The 6,000-nt window shown below is 38.1% G+C and overlaps 1 protein-coding gene across 2 annotated transcripts in view; it reads right to left on the bottom strand.

Annotated features, from left to right (window-relative positions):
- Window positions 1-6,000, bottom strand: part of Ctnnd2 (catenin delta 2) — an 894,554-nt gene that overhangs the window by 103,750 nt on the left and 784,804 nt on the right. The window lies entirely within an intron of this gene.

The raw sequence follows: 6,000 nt of genomic DNA, 5'->3' as shown, positions 1-6,000 counted from the left end.
TTCCTTCCTTCCTTCCTTCCTTCCTTCCTTCCTTCCTTCCTTCCTTCTTTCTTTCTGGACTACATTTCCCTTTTTCATTTGTTGACAGAGTAATTTGCAACTGAATGGCTGGCATTCCTAATTTTAGCTTGTGAAATACTGAAAATAACTGCATTCCCATAGATGCTTTAAGGCTTTATTTAGGCCGCAATCAATACAATTTAAAACTGTTGATGAACTTGGATCTTGCTTATAAGGTTCTATAGGAAAGGACAGAGCACTCTCAGCCAACAGCTAATATTCTTTTACAAGATTTTTCTGATTACTTTATCCAGTGGCCCATGAATTGTGAGGTTTCCCTATATGATATCTGGAAATACATATTATGAAAATCTCATGTAAGAGCAAGATTTTCCTCTTTCTAGTAATTTCAGGTGGACTTTGGCAATCTTAGGTGTTTTGCTTACAAGAAAGTGCTGTGTGTTCTCTGCTAAATGCTAAAAGACTTTTTTTTGTCCATCCAGAATCTTTGGCATTCTGTCTTGTGAACTATAGTTATCTTGATTTCACCTACAGGGTTTAGATTTTTTTATTTCTTATCCTTAAGTTTCCTGACTGTTACTAACCAGCTTTTTTAGAGTATGAAAGAAAGAAAGAAAGAAAGAAAGAAAGAAAGAAAGAAAGAAAGAAAGAAAGAAAGAAAGAAAGAAAGAAAGAGAGGAGAAAAGAAAAAGAAAGAAAAACCCTGTTCTACGTATTTCTTTCTATTAGTTGGTAAATTTGAACTTTGTCACTCTGTTTGGCATCTCTGGTTCAGCCGTTTCTCTACTTTCATAAAAGAGTTCTGTCATGCTAAAGTTAGAACTAGAGCAGAAGTCGGTCGATCCACCGACTGTGACAAACCCAGCACCAGGTAACCAGCACAGGCCATCACTGAGGTTGACATGGATGTGGGTGCCTTTTGCAGTACTGTTGTGGTTCATGAGTCAGTTGCACATCCCAGGTAGTGTAGGGAGAAGCTGCTGAGCTATGCATGACTATGGTCAAGAGTTGGCCATAGGCTTGGTCCCTCACTTCCTGCTCCTTAGCCTTGCCGTCTTGTCCTCATCTCCTAGTATAATGTGTTTCAGATAGTCTCTGTGTTTCTACTGGGCAGGTTTTTTTCATCTATCAGGCATGATGCTTCATGCTCCATATTTTAAAAATCATCTTCTAAAACTTGTCTTCTTTGCATTTAAAATTTATGCATTGGCTTGTGACATAAACTAGGGAAAAGACAATTTACTCTGTCTTAGATGTGAAACCACGAGTACTGCTCTTTTTAAAATTTAAATCTTAAAGTCTTAAATTTTCAAGTTACCTTACATTTAAAAAGTTCAATTGGACCTTATGGCTGTTTCTTTTTCCTTAAATTTATGTTGTTATCATGATGCTTCATAAAATATGGGATATTATCTATGCATCTTTTTATTATATTTATTTTTTAAAAACAAATAGGCTGATAATATTTCTAGAGAATATCCATATCCTAGTAGAAATTGACTGCATGGTGCTACCTAAATATTTAGCTTCATTGCCATTACAGATATATGTCTACAATACTGCTTAAAGGCTGGATTTTCATAAACCCCAATTACAATCAGAAGAATCTGTAAACAGAAGTTGAAAGAGCATTCATTCACATTTTGGAAATCTTCAAATTACTGTAGCTACTCATTTTTAATATTCTGCCACAAATAAATTCACTGTTCTGTGAAGAAGAAGAAGAAGAATACAACTAAAGTCCACGCTGCTTCTGAGAAACATTTATCACTTTGTTTCTGCTATAATGTCATTACATTTGTCTGATGTTCACGAACCAAGTAATGAACATTTTAAAGTTTTGAAAGTGTTTAGGGCCATTAGGAAAATCTAGTTTGCTAGTCAATTTGTCACAGCCAAAGAGTGATCATGTTCTTCTCATAAAGAGAAGTTATTGTATCAGACAAGGAAGTCTATAAAGAGCTCTCTCCATGCAAAATTCTCCAGTTTTACCTCCTCATTTCTGTTTTGTTGGGTCATAAAAAGTTAAGGACTACTAAGAAACGCCACTAAATTTTGACAGTTGCTATAAAAACACATTCTTAGAGGGATAGCTTGTTGAGGGCAGTTTTGTGTGAAAGTTACTGCATACCCTGACATTATCTTGGTTATTTATAATTTAAAAAAAACCACTTTGCATGTGTGAGTGTGCCGTATATATGTCTATGTGTTTATATCTTTGTGTGAAGGTGAACACAGAGGCCAGAAATCACCATTAGGTATCTTTCTCAGCCACTCTCTACCTTTTTTTTTTTTTTTTTTTTTTTTGAGACAGAGCTTTTCCTTGAACCTTGAGTTCATCAATAATGCTAGACTGATTATACAGCAATCTCCATGAATCTTCCTGTCTCCATTTCTCAGCACTGGGGATTGTAGTGGCCTTTTAAGTGAATTTTAGAAATTTGAACTTAGGACTTTAGCTTCTGCAGCGAGTGTCTGACTGACTGAACCATCTCCCTCAACTTAAGACTGTATTTGACAAATATGGATTTTCTTGCTCACTTTTATATTACAGTTCTTAAACTTTTTTTATAATAATCTGCCAGTGTATGGTGTAGTATTCTTCTCTAAGAACCATCTATCTCTTTTCCCCTATAACAGGGTGAATAAAGTAGGTGGTAGGAATGTGCCTGATTCCTGCATACACATGTGAAATCAGCTTGCATGCATGCAAACATACATACATACATTCATATCTCTCTGTATGTATGCATATTTGTAAATACACAGAAAGATTACCGAGCAGCCTTCTGCTGTGGCAGGGGACTGACACATTTGTAGTGAATTGTTGGGAAAGAAAGGCCTACAGAAAAATTACCCATCCAGCATAGAAATCTTTCTAAACTTTTATTTTCTGAAATGGCCGACAACAACTGTCCTGATGACAATGGGATGGTGTTATGACACTCAGAGTTTTGTTGTTGTTGTTGTTTCACGTTTTTGTTTCTTTTCTTTTTTCTTTTTTTTTTTTTTTTGGCTTTGTTTCATTTTGTTTTTGTTTATTTTATTTTATTTTATTTTGTTTTTTGCAAAGGAATTGAGAGTATTGGAATGGTTTCTGGCAATTTTCTTTCTTGTACACAAAATTTATACTTTCTGTCTTTTTTCTTTGCCATTGGGATATCCACTTCACTTCTTATGGTGCATCTTTGTGCCTGGTTATATGGTATAATGTTGCACTACCTGATTCTTGTCTGCAATCCAGTATAGGCTAGAGAAGTGTGGTGGTCATAGTTCTAAGCTTTTCCTATTTTCCTGTGATGGTAAGTTCTACTCCCTGACATTCTTCTCCTCTTACTTACTAGCCTCTACTTTGTTAATAATAGAAAACTTAGCCAACAGATGTCCTCTGGATATGTGGAGACGGGCACAGCGGGGAGAACTGTGCTGAACTGAGGTGCAGGCTCACATGCTGACAGCAGTACAGCGTGATTGCCGGAAGTCCTGGAGTGCTGGCACATGTGCTCCATCCCTTTCATTATATGATCAAAGGTAGAAGAGAATTTGAAAATATAAAATATCAAAAATTTTAAAACCACATAATTTTATACCTCTAAGTACTCAGACATATTAGCTCTTCATAATACCCTTGTTACCCCAAGACACAGAGACCGGCAAGTAACAGAGACTATTCCAACCCAGGAGGCACTACTGAGCATTGCCGAGCCTTGGCATGGGGGAAACTATCACTTTCTTGTGACTCTTCTCTATCAACTTTACATAAAAAAGCATGTCATAGGCTGGGGAGATGGCACAATGAGTAAAGGCACTTACTTGCTGACAATCCTGAGGACCCAAGTTCAATCTCTAGAACCCTCTTGGTGGAAGGAGAGAATCAACTCTTGCAAGTTGTTGTCTGAGTACCACATATGTGCTATCTCTTCTCCCCATCTCTCTTTCACACACACACACACACACACACACACACACACACACACATACACACACAGAGAGAGAGAGAGAGACAGAGAGACAGAGAGACAGAGAGACAGAGAGAGAGAGACAGAGAGACAGAGAGAGAAAGAGAGAGAGAGCTATGAAGCTATGAAAATATAACAAAGCATGTTGCTATTAGAATCAAATAATCAAAATCAAATGAAGATTCATAAGTGTTATGCTCCAAGGACGGCCTGGGGAATAAGATGTGCTGTAAATATCTTACAGATATCCTAAGTGCCAAAACCGATAGCGATGTATAAAGAAGATGTGTGGACAGAGGCTGTTGGGGTTAAGTGTTAGTGTTTGAGACCTTCTGCTAATCCAAGGACAGGACAGTCAGTAGAGTACAAGGAAAAAGGGAAAAGTGTGTCATGCCTTCAGCTGTTCAGGGTATCCCAGACCAGACCACATGCCTGTCAGGAGAAGAGTCAGTGCTCAGCAAGGCCTTGCTTAGTGCACTTAGACACAGTGCACTGCTTCTCTTCTCTCTTGAGGCTTTTTAACATTTCCTCTTTATTACTAATTTTGAGTGATTTGTTTACAATGTTCTTTGTATAGTTTCTTCCATTTCTTTGTGCTTGGATATATATAACGTCCTTGATATATAAATTTATGGTTTTCATTAAGTATGAACAATACTCACTTTATTTGGCTATTCTCTGCTTCCTCCCTTGCCTTCTTCTCTTATGTAGGGAATCATTACACACATTAGCTGACTTAGTATACCTGTGCCTACATTGTTTTTCTTGTCTGTGTGTTTCATTTTCAGTAATTTCCTACACTGTCTCCAAGTCCATTCATTTTTCCGGCATTGCTTTCAGGAGGAGTCCAGAGGCTTGATTTAGGTCTTCTACCTATCTTCCCCTAACTTAGAACACATGATATACACAAATGCCCAAGACATTTGTTCACTGTTAAATTGTCATAAGGACATGAGACTTTCTCAAGGATCATGAAAAATGTTAAAAACAAAAAAGCATAGTTACAAATACAAGAATTAACTTAAAATCGTATCTTAAAATGATATATATGATTTGCTGTTATCTAATCTTCATGGATCAGGTCAGGCTCACTCTAGAACCCCATTTGTCATGCTTGTCCAGCTAGTGCATTGAGGCAGGGAAACTGGAAGGGGACTATGGGTGTGTACGTACTCTTGATCTCCCAGACAGACTATGGCTTGGTCTATGACATCTAACATTTTTGCAGCCAGTGTCCTGGTGGCTTTGCATGTTGCACAGTGAGGCATTCTCAGTGATCCCTCTTTAAGGAGAAGTGATGTGTCTCACAGGAGAGCTACAATTTGCCTGAGCTTCTCATGCTGAGGAAAGATGGGGCCATCCTAGGTTGGAATAGTGATTTGAATCAAAGCTTCTGAGACACTGAAAGCTTAGAGCACTGAAAGATCTGAGGACTAGTTCAAAGGAGTGGTTTCCATTATTATCTTCTTCTTGGCCATAGCATGCTATGTGCTGGCCTTTTGAAGAGCATGACTCTTCTTTTAAAACTTTTCTCTCAATCTGTGCTTGAAAGTAAGAGACAACTTCATTCATTGCCCAACCCAACTCAAACACTATGAGTGCCTCATGGACAGGAGGAATCAGTTTTGTTCATTCCTAAGATCTTCAAGAGAAGAGATGAGCTTACCCACACACCAGAAAGCTCAAGAGAAGTTATGATGGTTGGACCCAGAGAGCTAGGATGTCACGGCTGAGTGAAAAGAAACTGCAAGAGCTCAGACCGCATCAACAGAAAGGAGGGGTAAAGGGAGGGATAAGGCAGAGGCTAGAAGGTATGAGCAGAAGGGTTGTGGCTGCACCGTGTGCTGTGCATCTCTGGAGCTGAGATTCTAAATAGTTTATGTGTCTACATGTCAGTGCCAACATGTTCTTAAAGAGAATGAATGTTAGAGGAAAAAGGAGACTGCGAACATTCCAAATCCAGGCATTGGTATTGAATGGATGGAACATGATGGGAAAACTCAAAACTTTTTGACCTCTT

The sequence above is a fragment of the Psammomys obesus genome, unplaced genomic scaffold, assembly GCF_907164565.1.
Source record: "Psammomys obesus unplaced genomic scaffold, mPsaObe1.curated_primary_1811, whole genome shotgun sequence".
Lineage (NCBI taxonomy): Eukaryota > Metazoa > Chordata > Mammalia > Rodentia > Muridae > Psammomys > Psammomys obesus.
The sequence above is the reverse complement of the archived record's forward strand: the minus strand, read 5'-3'. Positions and strand labels throughout refer to the sequence as shown.